Below are 10,663 nucleotides of genomic sequence, written 5' to 3' on the forward strand. Positions count from 1 at the left end.
ATATCAAATGCTTTATGTTTCTAAAAACAAATTTATTCAAGAACAATGTTTTTTATATTTTAGTAATATAAATATAAATTGTTCTACAATGTATTAGCAAAAATTAATAATTTTCATGTCAAATATGCAATTTTTATATTAGCGTGTAGTAATTAAGTATTGCTGCAAAAAATCAATTCTCTTCACAACGTGAACTCTTCCCTAAGCTATTCTAAATAACAACAAATAAAGCTTTACTTATCCTTATATGTTTAACTTATTGTATACAGTTTTTTACCTGGCAACACTAAACATTCCGCAGATATGTTTAAAATATGCAATAAGCATCGTTCCTGTTGCTACGAGTGCAATTCCACCTATAGAAATGCTTGCATAAAAATGTAACAAAATTAAATAATAATATTTTTCTTCATCAACAAAATATTCAGTGTTAAAGATGTCTATCACACGATGTGATTGCAATTCGGTGAGCAAAATATTATCAACAATTCGTGACCAAATTGGCATCAAAATAATAGTAAATATACAGCATACGGCAAACACTGAGAACATTGAAAAAAGAGGTTATATAAATTGCTGTTTTGTAATGCTATTAATATACATATACAAGGTTTGTCTCACAACAGAAGTAATGAGAATGAATTTTTTACTCTTTATGTGGCAACAGCACATCATTGTGGTGGAGACTAAGAAGTTGCAACATATTAGGTAAGCAGCTGTAATAGGTCGCTCCGATCGGTGCAGTGTTGCTGTTGCTGTATACAGGTTTTTGAACTTGTGTTTAGATAGCGCGTCACACGAAAAATGCAGGTAAATAGCGATCAACAGTACGTCAAATTTTGCATTAAACTCGAGAAAACTGCTTCAGAGACTTGAAATGTTATGAAGAGCATATAGGAATGATACTTTGTCCTCAGCACAAGTTTTCAAGTGGCACAAAGCTTTCAAAAATGGCAAAGAAGATGTTGAGGATAAACACCGCTCTGGTCGGCCATCGACTTCGAAATTTGATGAAAACATGTCCAAGGTGCGCTCAGTATTAGCCAAAGACAGACGGTTAACAGTCAGGATGATTGCATATAAGGTAGAAATGAGTAAGGATTCCGTCCATCGCATTTTAACTAACGTGTTATGCATGAGAAAAATTTGTGCAAAAATGGTGCCCAAGAATTTATCCAATGAACAAAAAGAAAATCGCTTGTTCATTAGCCAAGAAATGTTGGATCGCTTAAAAACTGAACCAAACTTCATGCACAGAGTAATAACAGGAGATGAATCATGGATATTCGAATACGATCCTGAAAAAAGGCAGAGCGCAGAGTGGCACACGTCATCATCACCTCGACCGAAAAAAGCTCGCATGAGCAAATCGAAAATCAAGTCCATGCTTATTGTCTTTTTGGACTGCCGTGGAATTGTTCATAAAGAATTTGTACTGTAGGGCCAGACATGAATCAAACCTTTTATCAAGAGGTCCTTGAGCACTTAAGGAAAAGGGTTTTGCGTGTTTGACCTGAAATCGCCGACTCTTAGATTTTGCACCATGACAATGCTCCATGTCACATCTCGCTATCCATTAGAGAGTTTTTAGCCAAGAAAAACATTCCTGTACTTCCATACGCGCCCTACGGATATGGCTCTTTGTAATTTTTTATTTCCAAAAATTAAACAACAGTTAAAGGGTCATCACTATGGCACATTAGAGAACGTTCAGAAAGCCGCGACGCAGGTTTTGAACAACCTAACGGAACAAGACTTCCAGAACTGTTATCAAGAATGGCAACATCGTTGGGGACGGTGCGTACATTCACAAGGGGCATACTTTGAAGGGGATGACATTAAATTGTAAATAAAATCAATAAACAACTTAAAAATAAATCATTCTCATTACTTTTGAGACAGACCTCGTATGTTAATATACTAGTCTCACAGGATATGATTATACTTTTTACTTTACACATACATGTACAATCAACGGCATAAATGCCGTCGCTACTTGCGAGTAAGGAGCGCGATGGGCAGATGGCGGTGGCGGCTAAAGGACAAGTAGTAGTAGGAATCTCTCCAGTCTGTAAGTAACGCAGATAATATTACGATGCACAATGTATTTGTAATAATACGAAATAATACTTTGTATTTCATAGACTATGCGCTTTCATTAATATTATATGTTTACACACGTATAGTATATTTTTAAATTAGAGCAATATTATATTTTTTAAAGAACTGATAACGTTTGAAGTTTTTATTACTCTCTTTATATATATATATATATATATATATATATATATAACAATATTTTTTAAATAACTGATGAGCGTTTGAAGTTTAATTATTTTCTTTAAATATATGTATCTTACAATATTTCTTTACTTTCTCATTTTATCTTCTTTTTTATTTTGATAAAATAACAAAAATATTAATCTTTTTATTTCTTTTCAAACAATAAATAACCGTCTTTCTGAGAATCTGTATATATAAGTTTTATATAAGTTAATACAGCAAATTATATAGCGTAATTTATAGCATTATTTTTTACAATGTTTCTGAAATATTGCTAATATTACAGAAACATTGCAATTAAAATATAATATTTTTATATATAATATATACAATATATAAATACTACATAATATTTTTGTTATTTTATCAAAATAAAAAAGAAGATAAAATGAGAAAGTAAAGAAATATTGTAAGATACATATATTTAAAGAAAATAATTAAACTTCAAACGCTCATCAGTTATTTAAAAAATATTGTTCTAATTTAAATATATTTCGAAGCTTGTTCTCTCTACGTTAGCGTTTAGTTGATACTAGGATATAATTTAAATTTATTATTAATAGTAAGAAGTATACATACAGAATTTTAGTGCTATCTAAACTACTGTTTTTTTTTTATCAAAATAACAATGAAGATACAATGAAAAATTAAAGAAATATTGCAAGGTATATATATATATATATATATATATATATATATATAAAGAGAGTAATAAAAACTTCAAACGTTATCAGTTCTTTAAAAAATATAATATTGCTCTAATTTAAAAATATACTATACGTGTGTAAACATATAATATTAATGAAAGCGCATAGTCTATGAAATACAAAGTATTATTTCGTATTATTACAAATACATTGTGCATCGTAATATTATCTGCGTTACTTACAGACTGGAGAGATTCCTACTACTACTTGTCCTTTAGCCGCCACCGCCATCTGCCCATCGCGCTCCTTACTCGCAAGTAGCGACGGCATTTATGCCGTTGATTGTACACTAGCGTGCAAAAGTTTTTGGTCAAACTTAATATCTCCAATTTATATTGCACAATGTATTTAAATATTGATTTTAATTATTTCCCAAAGTCACTTTTATATTTATCAACAAGTTTTCAAAGCTATAATTCTAATTTAATACATCTACTTTCTTATATTATTTGAAAACACAATCAGACCTCTTAGTGACCAGTGGTTGAAACATGGTGTAAGAAAGTAAGGTGATGTAACGTGCCTTCCTTGGCTGTGATTTTAGTGAGGTACTTCATAATTTTCCGCTAGAGGCACTAGCAGTTCCAAGTCGTTACACCAATTCACACATGCTTGTGCTTATTACATATTCCATTGCAATGCTTTATATTGGTGTGAGCTTCGAACTGTCAGCGCTATGTGCGGTCGCTGTATGAAGCACTCTGCTAACATCACACGATTCTTACGCGGAAAGTTACTTCGTTACACCACCTTACCTTCTTACACCGTGGTTGAATTTACTATTGTTTCATTATATTTTGTCTTTCATTAACAATTATTTCCTTTGACCAAAGACTTTTGCACGCTAGTGTATATATACAGGGTGTCCCAGACCTACCGAATTATCGCTTCAGGGTAGACTCCTGACCGGTCGGTCCGTCTTTTCTCGTCGATCGTACTGCCGATGTCGCAGAAAATTGAACGATAACGCGCGAAAATCTCGGTGCACGCGGAAGTGCGTTTAACGAGATATACACGGATAAATGGATCGATCGCGGAGAAGCGTGTGAACTGGCCGGCGAGGTCTTCGGATTTGACTCTGATCCATGAAATAGTTCGATCGAATTGAAGTGTACGCGATGCACAGGGCCACTTCGATCCACCGTCCCTGAACGCGGGAAAATTCTATACATGGATAAGATATCTTCAACCTTTTATAGCGCTGAAACTACGCCACCCTCGACATTTTGCAAGAGGAACTTTCGTTTCAGAATGACCTCAGGATTCTACCCTAAAGCGGTGATTCGGTAAGTCTGGGACACCCTGTATATTATACAGGGTGGTCCACTTAAATCGATCATCTTAGATATTTCACTTGTTTTTGATGATACGAATAAATGTCTAAGGAAAAAGTTGCACCGTTCGAAGGGGCTATCATGATGACAGAACAACAATTTTTTCAAGGCTATTTTTTCGGAGATTCAAAGGTCAAGATAATTTTTTTAAATGGAACTACATATTTTTGTTTGCGCAATTTTATAGCCAACATCGAGAGGAGTTCAGCGACCTATGACAACATGACCTTTAAATGATCTTGAACGTGGGAAACAGAAAAATCAAACTTTATGCTCTTCAACACAAAAATTTATTTAAGGAGGTGTTCGAAATGATGTCCTCCGACTTCAATACATTTTCTAAGGCTCCATGGACGTTCTACTTATCGAAGCCACCTTAGATTTTCGACGGTCCAATAGTTCATATTTCTTCTATTTACTTGTCCATGGTTAGTGAACATTGATTCATCGGTAAACACTCTCATGTTCTGGAATTCAATGGAATGTAAGATTGAAATAATTCCATACATGTATTGTGTGCGTGTGTGTATGTGTATGTAAATATTTATGATCGTGAAATGCTTTTGCAGTTCAGTTCATTTCCTGAGCTTCTCGATATCAGAGTTTAAATATGACTGATTATACGAAAGAGGAAAGAATAGAAATGCTTCTTATTTACGGTGAAAGCGGAAGAAGTTCTACAGAGGCGCAGAGAATGTACGGCCAAAGATACCCTGAAAAGCGTTTACCGTCTCGCGCTGCTTTTGACCGTCTTATTAAAACATTTTGAAACTGGAAGTGTTTGTTCACGTAAGAAAATGCGACCTCGTTTGGAAACTAATGAACCAGCAGAAGTTACTGTTTTGGCTGTAGTGTCAAATAATCCACATATCAGTTCTCGAAAAATACAAAGAAATACTGGTATTTCCAAGACAAGTGTTTTACGCATTGTTAAACGCCACTCATTTCATCCATATCACATTGCATTGCATCAAGAACTTCATGGAAATGATTTTATTAATCGAATAGAATTTTGTCAATAGGCACTACAACAGTTGGAGGTCAATGAATTCTTCTTCAACAGAATATTGTTTACCGATGAATCAACTTTCACTAACCATGGACAAGTAAATAGAAGAAATATGCACTATTGGTCCGTTGAAAATCCAAGGTGGCTTCGACAAGTAGAACGTCAACGTCCATGGAGTCTTAATGTATGGTGTGGTGTTTTACACAATCGAATCATTGGCCCTTTCTTTATTGATGGTACATTAAATGGTCAAAAATATGCTGATTTTTTGTCCCAACAATTACCAAACTTATTGGAAGAGGTGCCGTTAGAAACTCGTTTACAAATGTGGTATCAGCATGGTGGTTGTCCGGCTCATAACGCACGTGTTGCACGTACAGTTTTACACGAAATGTTTCCGGAACACTGGATAGGAAGAGGAGGACATATCAGTTGGCCAGCACGTTCTCCTGATTTGAATCCTTTAGACTTTTTTGTGGGGAATGTTAAAGAACACTGTTTACAATGATGTATTAACTACACAAGAGAACATGAGAGAGCGCATTTTGAATGCATGTGCTAGTATAAATTCAGAAATGATAGAAAGGGTAAGAGTATTATTTGTGCATCGTATTAGAAAATGTATTGAAGTCGGAGGACATCATTTCGAACACCTCCTTAAATAAATTTTTGTGTTGAAGAGCATAAAGTTTGATTTTTCTGTTTCCCACGTTCAAGATCATTTAAAGGTCATGTTGTCATAGGTCGCTGAACTCCTCTCAATGTTGGCTATAAAACTACGCAAACAAAAATATGTAGTTCCATTTAAAAAAATTATCTTGACCTTTGAATCTCCGAAAAAAATAGCCTTGAAAACATTGTTGTTCTGTCATCATGATAGCCCCTTCGAACGGTGCAACTTTTTCCTTAGACATTTTTTCGTATCATCAAAAACAAGTGAAATATCTAAGATGATCGATTTAAGTGGACCACCCTGTATATACAGGGTGTCTGATATCTGAGTGACCAAACGAAAAGTGATGGTAGATCAAACTAGAGTAGGTCAAACTGAGAAGAAAAGTCCTCTACCATTTTGCAAAATTCGCAATAGTTATTAAGTAATAAACAAAAATGTCTCGGCGAATGAGCGAACGACAAGCGGTAGACCGGACGCACCGAGCGACGAGCGGCACGCGACATATGACACCGCGTCGAAAAAGTATAAACATGTACGTATGCAGTTGCGTAAAGTTCTTGTGTTTCCGAGTTTGACAGCGACAATAATATTTACTGCTCAAAAGTACACAAATGTGATAGTTCATCGGCTAGCGAAGAAAACTGCGTATGCACGCAGCTCGGATTTATACGTAGTGATTTCGCGGATATGAATGATATCCTACAAAACGTATCAAAAATTGTGCAACGTGCGTACATTTTATTTAAAATATTGACACAAAGGTGCATAAGTGCGTCATCGCATTTAAAAGGAAAAGAACTGTGAGTCTTCGATGAAAAAACCTCGGTACTAGTATGTGTAATACGGAAATGCATTCCTTTTGTGGTATGTATTATACTCTTCGTGCAAAACAAATTACTACTTCATCTAGGTGTGCATCTTTCAGTTCTTGCATTGAGTAATGAGAGTGGATTAGGCCTATCGGGGAAATCCCTATAAAAAAACGCACCAAGCTATCTACTGCAAGGTGATATGGAAATGATAGCGCATCATTTTCCTATCACCGAAAAACGAAGTGACAATACTTTTTCGATGCGATGTCATATGGTGCGTGCCGCTCGTTTCTCGTTCGCTCATTCACCGAGACAGTTTTTGATGGAGAATAGCTTGATGTCACTCGCGGGCACTCGCGCATGCACACAAGGAAACACAAGCGTTTAAATAACTCGAAATGGACTGTATTTTAACAATAAAGTTACAATTAAACACTGAACAAATAACGAATTAATCCGAACAATAATTTGATAAACGAGACTTATGCGGAGCACACAGAATAATAATTCGAACCGGCAATCGTGTATTTCGTGAATTTATGCGAGACTGAGACGATTTCTCAAAAGACGGTCCTTTTATATCGCGCTCGGTTACCGAGGACCAACGTTAAATCACTGTAAAAAATATTTACGATATCTTAGAAACCAAAACCGTCAGATTTCATAAACAGACTGGCAGATCTTTTTATTGATCTACGAGTTGACACTGACGTTGTCAGCTGACACGAACTTTGCCGCTCTCTCTGCCGCACTGAATTCACGTTAGACTCGCGCTCGCGACAGTTTTGCTTATTACTTAATAACTATTGTGAATTTTGCAAAATGGTAGAGGACTTTTCTTCTCAGTTTAACGTACTCTACCATCACTTTTCGTTTGGTCACTCAGATATCAGACACCCTATATATATACTATGTATATACACATACATATATAATATGTTATTAAAATCATAACTATGAGTAACTTTCGAAAGATTTTGGTTATTGTTCATTGCGTATTAAAAAGTTGCTTATTAGTAAAACGATTATAAAAATTATAATTTTTTGACAATAGATACATAAAGCAGTAAACATATTGGTGAGAAAGAAGATTTGCCCATTTCCTATAAGAAACAAGCTAATTTATTCAAATCTAACTTGATCTTTTGAAGATTATTTTCTTTTGTAAAGGTTCAATTTTATAGATTATGATTTTTTATGTGAATCCGTATTCTGTCGTATTATGAAAAGCATATTCAAAATGTGAAGTTTCATCACTATTTATGATGCTATTCATGAATTCCAAATCAATATCGGCCACTCTTAATATGTTTTCGCAGTGATACACTTTGGTGTCTATTTGATCATTCGTTAGTATTATATTTGCGGTAGAAAGCGTGCACAGACTATTTGCCAAAATCTTCAGTCCGAATTTGATATACAGTGCTTTTAGATATGCGAGCTCCTTGATGATTCTTGCCGAAAGTTTTAATTGCAATATAATGACGAGTTTCCACAGTTACAAAAAATTATCAATCATTTGCGCGCATATATTACTGATAATTATCTGATATTTTTTGTATTAAAAATTAATGAAAAGTTATAGAAAAATTGGGAAAAAAGTTATGATTAAACTGATTTGAACCATTAAAGTATTGAATTGATATGTATGCAGCGATTCTTATCGTTAAATATCTTGAAAATTTTTAAGTATATAAAATAAATAAAATTATTTGACACTTATTTGACTCATTATTTGCTTTATTATTGTATCTCTGTAGTTTCTGAATTTGTTGACTTTTTTACTGATAGTGCATCAGCCTTTAAACATTCACTCTTGCGTGCGAAATGAATCAATAGCTGAATGTGTTTTTTACTCAACGTACTCATTTGACTCATTATTTGCTTCATTATTGTATTTTTTCCGGCTATCTTATATTTTTTCCGAGATATCTGTTCTAGCTTACTAAAAGTCATGATTTTAACTGCATATATCAAAATCAAACAAATCGAAATTGCATTCTTTAAACTATTATATTAATATAATCTAATATTTGTTTATTGTGATAATTTATATAATCTACTGTGTTATAATACATTTCAACATACAATCTTACATAGAAGTATAATTGTATAACATTTTGCGTTATTGCCACACTTTTTTATAATAGCAATTTCATTTTCGTCTTTTAGTTCATTACAAATATGCTGAAGTTGTTCCAATAAAGATTTCACCTGGCGGCATGATAGAAGAATATGTATTATACAATGTATTATATTGAATTTCTTTATTTTTTTACAGAACTTTAAAAGGTAAAAATATCGATAAGAAAACTCTTCTCCAATGACAATGATCTTGACATACATGTATGTAGGATTTAATATAAAAATAGTATATTTATTCGATATAACTGAATATAGATGCTCTATGCAGCTCAGAATAATACAATTGAGCGATAGCACTTACAACGAAAAATCAGAAGACAAAACAGTTCATGTCGTGCTTCGCGCTTCTTATACCACTTAGAATCCTATTCGGATCTTTCCACACATCAAAAAACTAATCAATCACATTGCGCCGCATCATATTCCACATCCCATTTCTAAATGCAAATGCATGTAAAAATATTCATATGTAGCATGTATCACATATTTATATAAATATATACAGTGTAGGGAAACTACATCTTAGTTATAAAATTTCTTTTGTTACTAACTTTTTAATAAACTTTTTAATGAAAATAAATGATTATTAACCCATTAACGCCCAACAAGCTCGAAGATTGTGTTAATGGGTTAAAAATGAACGATTATTAAAACTTCTTAGAAGTTGTTTGAGTCTTGATAATGAATTTAACAACTTGCCAAGGTTAATGTTATATTGGAGAAGAGTTAAATTATCAATTTTATCCTTTAAAAATTACTGTATAAAAGATATGTATCAAGTATATTTATAAGGGAAATAAAGAAATTTTATAATGATATATAATCTGACATAATCTTACATTTTTAAAAATATTCTGACTCGTGTCTTCTAATTTCTACAACATCTTTATTTTTGTAAACAACTTTTAAAGAGTTTTTAATTCTGAATTCAATTATATGTGTGTATAGTAGAGAGATAAGTAATTTATACAGGGTGTCTCATAGCTGTGTTACTGCCGGTTAATGGCGTATAGTTTGGCCTTAGCTGAGTCAAAAAGTCCTATATCATTTTGCGATTTTCACAATAATGACCGAGTTATTAACGATTGATATTAATGTATGAGAGCGCGGCTTGTGCAGCGAGGTTGTCGGTAAGAGCGCACAGTGAGGCGCGATGGAGGCAGTGATGCCAGAAAGCGTGCTTTGTGGCATGCGGTAGGAATAGTCTCGCGAATCGTCGCACGCTTTCTGGCACCACTTCCATCACGCCTTACTGTGCCCTCCTACCGACGACTTCGCTGCATGAGCCGCGCTCTCATACGTTAATATCAATCGTCAATAACTCGGTTATTATTGCGAAAATCGCAAAATGGTACAAGACTTTTCTATTCAGCTATGTCGTTGACGAGATATTCTTAAAGACCAGCAACCTTATGGGGATTCGCATGACCGCTTTTATTATCGACAATTATCGATTGTTCGACTGTACCAAGGGTAACTGTATATATTATAATATTTGTGATCACTGTTTATTATCAGAAATTTATCTGTGTAGCTTAAACATAAAATAATAATAAAATAAAATAATAATAATAACTTATGATACTTTAAAAGAGATAAAATTACCCTTAGTATATTCAAAACAATCGATAATATCAGTGCTCTTCAATTACCTCCGGGCCTCTTGGGGCCCCTTTTATGATGATCATGAACCTTTA

At 33.8% G+C, this 10,663-nt stretch overlaps 1 long non-coding RNA gene across 1 annotated transcript; it reads right to left on the reverse strand.

The window, feature by feature from the left end:
• Window positions 1-228: 228 nt before the first annotated feature.
• On the reverse strand, window positions 229-9,751 carry LOC105283357. Its single transcript, XR_003406328.1, has 3 exons — window positions 9,268-9,751; window positions 8,918-9,035; window positions 229-542 (listed from the first exon to the last, which is right to left on the reverse strand). It is a non-coding gene; the product is annotated as an uncharacterized LOC105283357 (long non-coding RNA).
• Window positions 9,752-10,663: the final 912 nt, after the last annotated feature.

This window comes from Ooceraea biroi, chromosome 3 (assembly GCF_003672135.1).
Source record: "Ooceraea biroi isolate clonal line C1 chromosome 3, Obir_v5.4, whole genome shotgun sequence".
Taxonomy (NCBI): Eukaryota; Metazoa; Arthropoda; class Insecta; order Hymenoptera; family Formicidae; genus Ooceraea; species Ooceraea biroi.